This window comes from Ambystoma mexicanum, chromosome 1p (genome assembly GCF_040938575.1).
Source record: "Ambystoma mexicanum isolate Mex_15411 chromosome 1p, UKY_AmexF1_1, whole genome shotgun sequence".
Taxonomy (NCBI): domain Eukaryota; kingdom Metazoa; phylum Chordata; class Amphibia; order Caudata; family Ambystomatidae; genus Ambystoma; species Ambystoma mexicanum.
In genome coordinates, this window is record NC_090921.1 from 834724331 (window position 1) to 834737061 (window position 12731).

The 12731-nt window shown below is 48.5% G+C and overlaps 1 protein-coding gene across 2 annotated transcripts in view; it reads left to right on the forward strand.

Annotated features, from left to right (window-relative positions):
* The first annotated feature begins 5838 nt into the window (after window positions 1-5838).
* Window positions 5839-12731, forward strand: part of NUDT17 (nudix hydrolase 17) — a 556736-nt gene continuing 549843 nt past the window's right edge. The window contains exon 1 of one of the 2 annotated variants that reach the window (XM_069652793.1): window positions 5839-5915. The gene's annotated coding sequence lies outside the window, so the exon portion shown is untranslated. The remainder of the gene's footprint in view (window positions 5916-12731) is intronic. The other variant, XM_069652794.1, reaches the window with a different exon arrangement.

The window sequence follows — 12731 nt, forward strand, 5'->3', positions numbered from 1 at the left end:
GAGATACAAAAGACCTGCTCTTTGTTGTGGTGTTTCAACCTTGGAGTTTAGCCTTTCAGTCTCACTAGGCAGTCAAGATATATCAAAGTGACAATAAGCTATTTCTTCCTTTAACTCAGTGGCAAGAGTATCCCTCTCAGAGGGGAAATACTGTGTCTCACCCCAGGAAATCTACCCACCACCCTGGTCCTGGCCACCTGGGAGGAGACTTTAGGCAGGGTTTTGGTAGGGATCCACAGGATCCCCCACAATGCCCTCTTTGGGAACAGAATGCAACACATTTTTAAATTAAATACATTATAGAGTACAAGTAAAATGAGACAAAGGAATGGGCAGAGTTTGCCTCCTAGGGTATAGGAGCCAATCTCTGTACAAAGGAATGGGTCACCATACAACACTTAACAGACACTAAGAGCCCCAAAAGGGAAACAAGAGATCATAACAGAAAAACAGGAACTAGGACAGCATAACATCATAGAACGGAACTGGCGCAAGGCAACTGAGGTAAGGAGCTGGTACAAGGAAACTGAGGCAAAGAGCTGGTGCCAGGTAACATAGACAAGTCGCTGGTATAAGGTAACAGTGACAGGATACTGGAACAAGGTGACTGAGCAGGATACAAACATAGGTAAGATAAATAGAGACTGACTAATGGGGAAAAGCTGAAAGCAAGGAAGTTGCAGAACAGGAAGCGAGAGCAGGACTCAGCCTGCAAGGCAAGGTTTAAAGATATGGAGAAAGGCATCAAAGGAGCAGGGAAGAGTCACGGAAAAGCACAAGGCAAAATTGTCAGCAAGGCAGAAAGATTCCAAATGGTTGCAGCTGCACAAGGTTCAGAATGCAATGCAAGAAAAAGGAAGCTTGAGGTTGTGGCAACCTATACGCATTGCTAGGAGGGTGGAAAGCCAGGGAGGAGCTGCATGATTGGGCTGCACGCAATCAGTCACAAGTGTGGTAAAAGGGAATCTCTGGAACAGACCATGGGAGAGGATCCAGTGCTGACAAACAATGAGAGTTTTACTATTGAAACAGAAGCCCAATGATTGCTGTGGCATGTTGAATGTTGCAGTCCATTGAAATGAGTCACTGTGCTTCCCTTCACAGCGAAACCAATGTGCATGCAACTCAGATTCCAAAAGTGTTTTCAGATTCGTCTGCCGGGCTTTCCAGGTATCTTGCAGGTGCATTATGGGAATTGAAGTCCATGTTTTTACAGATTTGTGAAAGGACATGTTAAATAGTGATTTATGTTCTTATCTGGAGATTGTAGAGAACTCCGTGCAGGCCTGCAGACAGCTCCACCGAGAGGCAGAGATGCAGAGGCATGACACTCCCCCCCTCATTACAAGTGTGGCCGTATTTTGCCAGTGATTCCGTGGAGCTGGTGGCACAGTTTCCGGCAACCGTAACCACAGAATCACTGGCACATTACAACACTGCAGGAGCGTGCATTCCGGCATGCCGGTAACGGTGTGACCGCCATGACGGAAACACTGTCAAACTAGTGTAAAATTGGTGGCATCACCTGCAGCAATGCCAGTGGCACCGTTTACGGAAGGCCATAGCCGGAAACAACAATAGTGGAAACACCAGCACCGGAAACAACGTCTTCCCCAGAACAGGAAATCCACTTGCATCCATTTCGTAAAACACAATCCACTTAAAATCACACAATTCCTGTTGCCATCCGGACACGCAGACACCGGAATTGCACTAACAGGTATGGCATCTCGCATCCCTGAGAGACGGCAGCGGAAGCCATGCTTCACTGAGCAGGAGCTACTCATCCTTGTCGACTGCATCTTACAACATGCTGGAGAGCTGTTTGCAACGGAACACAGCGGCAGCACACATCCGAAAGAATGCCGTCTGGGAGGAAGTGGCTCAGAAGGTGCAGCCATGGGGCCGTACCCCGCACAATATGCGACTGCCACAATCCGTGGGATGACCTACGCCTGAGGGTTGTAAGGAACTCATGGTGGCAACAGTAAAGACAGACACAAGTGATCACAGTTCAAGGGTGTTTATTAAACTGTGTAAATGGGCGAGAAAAACACCTAATCTAAACCTAAATCTGAGATGGGAGCAAATCAGGACCATCAAATAATAAAAAGGCAGTCCTAGTGGCGTCTTATAAAAAAAAGGGACCATACTAAAAAAATACCATTGCCAATCCTTACTGCTAAGTTACAAAAGAGTGTGGGATAGTGTTCACAAGAAAAGAAAGAAGTGTTCACAAATGATAAGTCAGGTGTCTCCCTTCCCCATGTTTTTAGCACGGGACAAGGCGGGACTCTTGAGCAAAGCACTCTCCTGGGCTTCTCCAGCACGAGGCTACAGTTATTTCAGTGATATCAGGACCTTTGGTGGTTAAGTCTCTTTTCTACAAAGTCTCTTGCCTCCGAGGGCCTGATGTGTCCAAAATAACAAAACAAAAGTTCCTTTCCATATGTACCTTGGGTGATGACTCCTCACCCTTGTATCCCCCTCTTCCGGGTTCAGATCCTTCTCGAATGTTAGCCTCCCTCCGTTGAGATCACTACAGCCTTTAACTCAGAATATTTCACTTGTTGTATTCACACATCTCAAAACAATTTTTCACTGTGGACATCCCTCAGCCGGGTTCACACTTGCCAGTTACACAATTCACTTTGCTTTACACAATGCTGGATTTACTTCCCTTTGCTTTCTTCTTGGTTACGGGTCAAAGACTTTCGATTGTACAAGGTGTTTTACTCGACCCTTGTATGACCACTTTGACCTCTTGCGTTGGCTCTCTAAGGCCTCCAGGGATCTGTAGTTTTAACAAACGAGGACTGGCCAGAATCTTTCGAATGAGCGTTCACGTGGCGTCGGACCTCTCTGCAGCTGGTCTCCCCCTGGGTTGTTTCAGCAGTTCTGTAACACACAAAGTCTTTGTTCTTTGATTCACATTATGTTGCCATTTGCAACTTTCGTTCAACACAGTTCCGTTTACTATCCGTTCTCCCTCCGACTCACCGGCTGTGATGAACCGCTTGTTATTTCTTGTCTCTGGAGTCAAGGGCGGTACCACGGTAGCAAGCTTCTCTCCCTGACTTGGTTATCAGTGTAGGAGGACCCTGTGACCCCTTGACATCTGTTACACCACATGCTAGCTTTTGTTCCCGGCCTTATGATTCTTGTCACTGAGGCTTCGCGGGTCTAGGTTAAAAAGGGCAAGGGCACTTTCCTCTTTGTCATTCTTTCGGTTGCCGCTGCCGTTCTCCTCCTCTTGAACTGCTGTCCTAGAATAGTTGCCTCGTCGTGCGGTCTGCCTTGCTCAAAGTGTGCTCTCATGCTCCACCTTTTATCCCTGTGGGGGAAGGGAAAGGGCTGTCAGGTGTGTGTGGTTATTGTCAATTGCCTGACTCTGTCTGGCCCTTGCGTTGGTAAACAGCCCTGGTGTAGTCTGTTTTCTTTCGTGGTGTAAGAAAGTGTTCATGTCGGAAAAAGACGGGAGGGGGTAGAGTTTTTAAATATCCTACGGGGTAGGATGGAGAAAAGGTGTTATAAGGAAGGGGAAAGTGCGTTTCACTCGTTGGTGTCCCACTTCCACTCCCCGAGGACCCCCCCCATCCAGGTGATCCTCCTGCACTGGTCTGCCCCCAGGAACTGGATCCAATACCGATGGCCGTGTCCTGGCCCCCTGGAATAAAGATCCCAGGTGACTAGCGGGTGAGACACCTTCAGGTTTCTCACAGGGTGAGCAATCTGCTGTCGCCCCACTGCAAGGAATGCCTGGCCCCTGGCAGTGGGACATGCTCACCGATCAAACTCATGCCATGGGAGGAGAAGTGCAGCAGTGTGCTGCACCTTGAAGGGATCGACGGAGTCGGAGCAGCGGAGGCTGAAGTAGGGACACCTGGAGAGAGCAGTGAGTACAACGTGCCAATCTAAAACAAACACAGCAGGCAGGCAAATGCAGTGCCCAACCGCATGACACAAGACCACGTATAATCCATATAGTGGCCAATGAACCATGGCCATTGCCCAAGCACACACAAACATTTCCCCTACAAACATCCAAACACACATTTACCCACATAAGTACTGTACATGTGCAGGCATGGATGACATGAGAACCAACATACATGAGGCACCCCCACCCCCAGGTGGCATGGTTGACTACCTGCCTGCCAGACCGACACCCCAAGTGCAATAGTGCCCTTCCCACACCTTCACCTCACTCCCCACCAGTGTTGTCCCTCAGGGCACCATACAATCGCCATGGCGTCCCAACACCTACTTTGCCCCTCTGGCCCACACGATCACCATCATTGCACCGCACTCCCAGTGTAATGCTTATGGCACACTGCCCGCCTAGAGACTCCCATCCTGTACTACCTCTCCATCCTCCCTCTGACATGAGTGAATGACTGCTAATCATGCAACGTGCTCTGCTGACGATCGTTGTCTCAATCCCAGCAAGACAGAGAAGCCTCTCATCATGACGCCTGCATTCTGTGACCTACCCACTCCCTGGCCACCCTCCATGGGCCCCTCCCCAGACCCCCCTGATAGCCCACAGACCTTGGCATCACCTTTGACTCATTCCACACCTTGCATCCGCACATCACAGACCATGGCAAGAGGTACGACTTACAGCAACACCACCTCAGAGTCACCCACCCTTACCTTGCCGACCCCAGAAGCCCAATGTGTCCAGTGGACAGGTTTCCACTGAGCCTGACAACAGCGACAGCCCTCCCTCACTCTGCCTTTACCTCCCTACGACCCCTCATGCAAATCCAGAATAGTGCTGCATCATTCAGCCTAGGCCCCAAGCCCTGGGACCATGTCCCTCCAGCCCTGGAATCACTGCACAGGATCCCTTTGACCGCAAGCTCCAATTGCAAGACCTCCTGCCCCATACACAAGGCTGTCACAGGCCTGGTCCCCCTTGAGTCACACAGGTGGCAGCCCATCCTCGACAAGTCACCCCCAGCATCCCTCACCAGCACTTGCCCATGGCCAACCTTCCCTGGAATAGCCAGAATCTGGACAACCCCATAATTCGGACTGTACTCCCCTCCCCCACTCACATCATTTGCACCTGCCCCTGTGGCTCCCACCAACACGTGCCCAGCACCCTGTGGCCCCCACCCCCTGCAATACACCACCTCCCATCCCGGTAACCTCACTCCTCCCTACCCTGCACAATATTGTTTCCTGCACATGCACAGTGACAATCACAGAAGGCCCAGTACGGCCGTATCTCCTAATTTGCCAACCACCTTCTTGCTGGTGATGCCTGGTTACACTTGTGTATATACGCCTTACGATTTTCAGTGCATGAACTGTAGACATAGAAGAGGGTGTTAAATCATAGATCAAGGAGGCTTGTTTTTTGTCAAATTGGTCATTGGTTTGAAATAAACTACCAATGCGAGTCAAAAGGTTAATGTAGTGTAGTTAAACACAACATTATAAATGTAATATCAATGCGTTTTGTGATTTCAGTTCCCAAAAGATGGCACTTCTAAGCGTGATAATGACGGGGCGGATTCAAGCGTGCTGCATCACTAGGTAGGTTGTGCAACTATCGGAGTTAGAATACAGCTGGGATGTGAAAGGCAAACAGCACACGCAACATAAAAATTGGCAATAGTAAAAGCGCGCGATGCCTCCATGGAATCGAGCGCGCTACACATTAGGTAACTATTGCAATAATTAAAGAACTACAAAGATAATTGCGGTTGGGAAGTATAAGGTTATTAACATATGCAACATGTAACAATGAAATTAGCATTCCCAAAGTATGGCGGCCAATGTGATGACGTGGTACGTCTCATCACGTGATAGCATCAAATGCTTTTCACTTTAAACCGACGTAAATGCCGACCGCGTTTAGGGAACAGAACACGGCACGAAGACGAAAGTCTGTGAGTGAATCGGTAAGTGTAAATGTGTTAGTTAGATCCACACTATATGAACATTGCAAATAAGATGTATAATGCAAACAATGCAATTTAGGAAAGTAATGAGGAAACTTGTAACAGAACAGTGACTTTGAAAGGAAATTTTAAGTAAGCTCCTAAATGGATGTATTAGGAGCTGTGCAAGGGGCATGTGTATATTATTCTATGTCAAGACTCGGAGGCTCAGATTATGCTCTCAACTTCTCTATACTTCTCGAACAGCAAAGTATAAAACAAACAATTATGAAAAAACAATGTAACATAAGAACTACAATTCCCAAAACTGCAGTGAATTCGTAGTTCGTTTTTCATAAGCTCATAAAACCCATGTGACCTTCCAGTCCAATCACATTTCACTTTCCACCTATAAACGCTGCCTAAACCCCAGTCCTTCCTCTTTCTTTGCTGCTCGAGCAGCTGAGATAAGTACCTTGCTTTATATTTACAATGTATATGTTGATATGTGGTGGATGAATTAAATGTTTAATGGATAAGCACACGCACGCTTAATAGTGTTTATTTGAACGTGCGGCGCGTCTGAGATTCACAGCGGAACATATCCGCTTAGGAGTGGAACGCGACAGGACTTTTTATTCCGGCGTTCTTTTGCCTTGTTAGGCGGCATTGTTGTACAGAAGTTTGCAAGGGCGCAACAGGACTCTTGGGGTTCCGGCGCCATTGCGAACATTTGTACATAGATAGGAGCAGCCCCTCTTCTTTCTGGTGATCGACCATATTAGGAAATATCAACATCAAAGGCATTACCGAGTAGCGCGGCTAAACGCAAGCTACAACGGTGAGGAGAGCATACTGCAGCTTTCGCAACAGACGGCAGATGCCACCTACTGGCTAAAGAGCAGCACCGCAGGCTTGATTAGCCATTTCTGCAGTTATAGTAAGTGACAGGCTGAATCCCTAGTTAAACTAAGATCAGACCCCTCATTATCTGCCTAAATAAGGAGGTAATACCTTTTAAAGGGATATAGATATTAATTGTTAATTCTCTCATTAAGAAGGGCTCAGTCCCAAACAAAATTATAAGATATATAAGAGACCCGCCTAGCTACAAACAGAAGAGTAAGCAGATTGACGGGAGCAACCCAAAAAAACTGCATTATTTGCACGCACGACTACAGAATGAGTGGTTATTCTGAAGACTCTGAAGGACCTCATGTTAGAGGTCTGCGCATGAGTCAGGCTGTACAGAGGATGGATAGTGCCAGCAGACCCCATATAGAAGAAAGGGGCATAATGCAGGACCTGGCTGCTTTGTCTCAGAGCATCACGGAGCTGAACAAGCGTGCAGGGATAGAGGGGGAAGAAAGAAAAACACCCGCAGGGATTGTAGCTCCCAGATCCCCCCCGGGTTCACCGCACAAGTCCAGAGCGGACAAGAGAAAGGCGACATCTCGTGAGACACATAACTTTAGTACAGATGATTAATCTGATGAATACTGCAGACGCAGTTCTAAATCTGACGAATATAGTACGTCAGAGAATCAGGCCTCCTCAGAAAATGATGGGCGGGAGCCCAAGAACAAAAAAGGCAGGAGGGAAGACGATGAATCCCATAGGGATGAGTTTGACCCAGATGAACTGGTGCACCCGAGTTCGAATGAGTGGGAACCCCCTGAAAGAATTACAGAATACATAAGCAAGAGACTGAGAACACCGCTGTACAAACAGGCTAGAAACAAATTAAGAGCTGGATGCCCTAGGCCTAGAGTGCCGGACAGGTGGCTGATACACCAGAAATTGACGAGAGAATAATTAAGTTCCTGGGGAGATACGGCAGGGACGTTAAAAAAGGAATTGACAGGTCCTGGAGATCTTGTCAGGACAAGCTTTTAGACATGCTGGGCCCCATCACTAGGATATGGCAACTCGCTGAAGAAGCTAAGGCAAAGAAAAAACCCATCAATCCGGAGATCGTGGCTGGATGGGAACAAAGAACCCTATGCCTGATGTGGAATGCCAACACAGCGTTGGCAATGGAAAGAAGGAGATCCATATTAATGAAGTTGGACTCCAGATTGGGAGAACTGGCTTCTTCTGAGCAAGTAGCAGCAGCGAAAGGCAAACTGTTTGGGGATCGATTTACTCATAAAAGATAAGGCAACATTTGCCAACACGTATGCATCCATAGACAAGGCACAATCATCTCTCAAGAAAGTCAGGGCTGGAAGAGGAAAGGGCCGCTGTTATGCTCACCTGGTCTCTGCGGGGGCGTTGGCGCACGGTTGGAGCCCTCCCTCGACTTGGCTCCCCTGTATCGACTATCTTCCCCAGCTACTGCAGAGTATGCTGTTCTGGATGCTGGTATTGTCCCTGGGAGAAGATGAGAGGCAATGAGAATGTTGTGGATGTGTCACAAATTCCCTCGACCCTTTCGTGGCAAAACGTGGTGCGCAAGAGTTTTCCCATGCAAGCTCACCTGTTATTTTGTAATGCTGAGCTCTCTGTCCTGCTTCCTTCAGCTGGGGCGCGTGGAGTGGACCTAGTTGCTTCACTGGCCCGCGGAAGTGGCGATCTAGACCGGCTGCGACCAATCCACTTGGAAGGTAAGTCTTTAGTTATGATTATTGTTCGTTTATTATAATGTCTTTGGCAGTGAGTCTTTTGCCTTGATTGTAAAATAATAATAATTCTTGCAATGTCTCTTCTCTTCCCAATAGAAGATGTGAAGTGAAGATGGTAGATCAGAATCGTGGAGCGGATCCAGGGATTCCCTTGAGGATGATGGGGCTCTCAAATCAACAGGTAAATTGGCCATTATAATGGAATTCTAGACTCAGGTATGACGCGGCCAAGTGTTCGTTATTTATAAGATTTCTAACCTGTTGTATGCTTTTTCCCTTACAGGAGCGGTCTGGCGGCGTGGAGCAGAGTCTGGATGCTCGAAGACCGTTCCGCGGCCCCGGATGAAGATACCGCGAAGATGAAGAAAAGAAGTGGAGCTCCCGCATTGCTGGACGTCCGGATCGGGTGAGGAAAGGCTCCGACTCCGATGGCGATGGAATGCAGGTAGGATGCGCGCACAGCGATGGAGCGGCTGGAATCAGGTAAGATTGTCTTCAGAGATGGAGTAACAGGAATCAAGGTGAGGAACAGCAGTAATCGTCATGCTGCAAAGCAGAATAACACGAAGCAGGGGCATGTGGGTGGGCTGGCCATAAAAAGGCTGGCTCTGGCCCCTCCCTTTGGCCCCGCCTTGTGGCTCCACCATGCCCCTCCAAGGGATTCTTGCACTTGCCTCCCAATGATGTTCTATGACCATGCACGTGCCTTAGGCACAGAGTGTGCAAAGCACACTTTTCTATGAGCCTGGCGCCAGAGGTGCCAGGACTGGGTCCATTTGGACCCTGGGGGTGAGGAAGGGCTGGGCCCTTGTCCAATGGCCATGACAGCACTCCCCCGCAAGGCCCCTCTCACGGGCATCCCTCTCCCTGGTCCAGGTTTGGTGGGATTGTTACGGTGAAACCGCCTGATTAGTCGAGGTGCATGGACAAATTCCACAGGTTCCCAAGTGCGACCTTGAGGTTCATAACCCTCCCAATCAATTAAATAGTATAGCTTTGCTTGTACCATTTTCGAATCCAGGATGTCTTTAACCCCGTACTTATGTTCTCCTTCGATAATTTCTGGCTCTGGTGGTTTTTTGATCCTAGTCTCGGGCTTCACAGGCTTCAGGAGGGAAACGTGAAACACTGGATGAATTTGCATATTGGCAGGTAGATCTAGTTTTACCGCGGCCGGGTAGATGATGGCCTTGATGGGATAAGGTCCGAAATATCTGGGACGGAACACTCAAGGTCCTTTTAATGGTATATTTCTGGCAGCCAACTATACTCTATCCCCAATTTGGTAATGTGGGGCTTCCCTTCTATGCCTGTCAGCAAACTTCTGTTGTTGTTCCTTGGCTTTAGTTAAATTCTTGGTTGCTTCCTTCAGAATTTGAGTAATAGTTTTATGTAGGGAGGTGATTGCCGGCATTTCTAGCTCATCAAGCAGGTCAAAGGAGGACGTCCGGGGATGCCGACCATTCATGATATAGAATGGGGTTTGTCCAGTACTAGTGTGGACGGAGTTATTGTATGCAAATTCAGTTAACCAGAGAATGTCCTTCCAGGATCCTTCGGTTTGCTGAAGCATGCATCTCAGGTATTGTTCTAGCGTCTGACTAGTCCTCTCAGTTTGAGCATTGGTTTGGGGATGGTGACTGGTGGAGAGGCGAAGGTTGATCTGCGCTATCTTGCAACAACTCCTCCAGAATGCTGAGACAAATTGCGTTCCTCGATCAGAAATCAATACCGAAGGGAAACCATGTAGTTTGATTATTTGTTCTAGGAATACAGTAGCCAGAGTTCCAGCAGTAGGAAGTCCCCTGAGGGGAATAAAGTGTGCCATCTTGGAGAATAAATCTACCACCACTAAGATTGTGTTGAAGCCGTCGCAGGGAGGTAAATCTGTAATAAAGTCCATGGACAATGTATGCCAAGGGACTGGTGGTATAGCTAGTGGACGCAATAATCCTGCACGACTTGACTTTTGGAAATAATTTTGTGCACAAACTCTGCAGGCTGTAATAAATTGGACCACCTCCTTTTTCCAGGTTGGCCACCAATAATTCTTCCTGATTTTGGCTTGTGTTTTAGTAATTCCGGGATGTCCCTCCACTAATGACTTGTGGTAATTTGCAATAATCTTGATTTGAGTTTCTTTGTCTTGGATATATAGTCTCCCCTGGAAATAGGGTAAGGTGCCCTTAATGGGGTACTGGTTCCCCTTGTTTAACCATTCCTGTTGGGCGGCTTGGTCCATTTGAGACTGGGGGCGATCTTCAAATCTTACCAGCAGGTGGTTACTGCGATCTGATTTTGAATTCGCTCTTCTGGAATGATTGATACTGGTTCTGATGGTATAAATGCGACTTTATCCTCTCCCATTCACGATAGAGCGTCTGCCTTTCCGTTATGCACTCCAGGCCGGTATGTGATCACAAAATCGTACTCCGCAAAGTAAAGAGCCCAGCGAAGCTGACGAGAAGATTGGGCCTTGGCAGTTTTCAAATAGTGCAGATTATGGTGATCCGTGTTAACGGTGACAGTATGTCTAGCTCCTAGGAGGTAGTGTCTCCAAGTGTCACACCGCGGCCGTGGAAACTCTGGGCAAGATGGAGGCGGTATCGAGCCTCTGTGCCGGTCCGCTTGACGCGCTAGTCGTCTTGGACCGGCAGGTATAACAAGAGACCACGCCCCCTGCAACTCGCGTTGCAACTCGCTTTCGTTAGTCTCTTGACTTTCGCCCGCGCAGCAGTGCCCCGTCCAGGGTGCATTATTTCTCTTGCTCCCTCTGGTCCTTTGCTATCCTGACCGCTCCGACTGAGTATTTCTTATGCTCGTATTCCCTGTCACCCAGTCGCGGTGTGTTCTGTGTCCGCGACTCCTTACTACGTTCGTGTCTTTCACTCTTTCTCTCTCTCCCGCTCGCTTTCTCTCTCTCTCCCGCTCGCTCTCTCTCTCTCTCCCGCTCGCTTTCTCTCTCGCTCCCGCTCGCTCTCTCACTCTCTCTCTTTTCTCTCTCTCTCTCTTTCTCTCTCGCTCTCCCTCTCTCTCTCGCACTCGCACTCTCTCTTTTCTCTCTCTCTCTCGCGCTCGCACTCTCTCTCTCTCTCTCTCACGATCTCTTCCTCTTTCATCGTTCACTCCTCTCTTACCTTCCTCCAGAGTTCTATTGTGGCAATCCTTCCTCTTTAAAGCCTCCCGTCTGGAACAGTTCCTCGCTTCCAGTGATAGGGCGAACCCCATTCTCTCCCAGAGCTTCGCTTGGAACAAACCCCTTTCCGGGGAAATCAGACCTTCTGTTAACTTACGGTTTCAGCCGATACAGGACAACGCCAGCCTCTCCAGTCTCCTATCTCCAGTCTCCTATCTCCAATCTCCAGTCTCCAGTCTTCAGATCGGATTTGCCAATACCATCAATTGACACACAGGGTTTTTTCTGCCTTAACAGGCTTTTTCCCTGTTTGAGGAGCGGACTCCCCTGGGTTCACCTGACTGCCAGATCCATCGGCGGGCAAGGTGGCCTCGGGGGGAGACCGTCCCTATCTCTTCGAACGGAAGAAGGGAAGAAGGACTAACCAGTCAAACGACGAAAGAGGGAGTTCCCAGACAGAGAGAAGAAGGAGACCAAAGTCATCAAACCCTGCTGAAGTACCAGGTGAGGAGTCTCAGGGGGACGGAACTTTTACACACTCTGACACCAAGTTTTAAGAGCTCCTTTGATCGCCAGTAATTGTTTGTCAGTTATGGCATAGTTCTTTTCTGGTGCTGTAAACCTACGGGACCAAAATGCTATGGGATGTAACTGCCCGGTGTCCGGATCCTTTTGCGATAACACCGCCCCCATGGCCACACTGAAGGCATCGGTCTCAACTACATAGGGCAGTTCGGGTCGGGGATGCCAAAGGACGGGTGCTGAAGTGAAAGCCGATTTCAATTCCAGAAAGGCTTTTTCGGCGTCGGGAGACCAATAAAACTTCTTATTCTTTTTTAATAAGGAAGTGATAGGATGAACTATTTGGGAAAATCCTAGGATGAATCGCCGATAGAAATTGGCAAATCCGAGTACGCTCTGCACTCCCTTGATCGACGTCAGGGATGGCCACTGAAGAATAGCCTTCACATTACAAGTGTCCATGTGCACCCCTCGTGGGGTAGCATAAAGCCCAAGAACTCGACTTACGTGACATGGAAGGAGCATTTTTCCAATTTGGCAAACAGTCGATGTTTC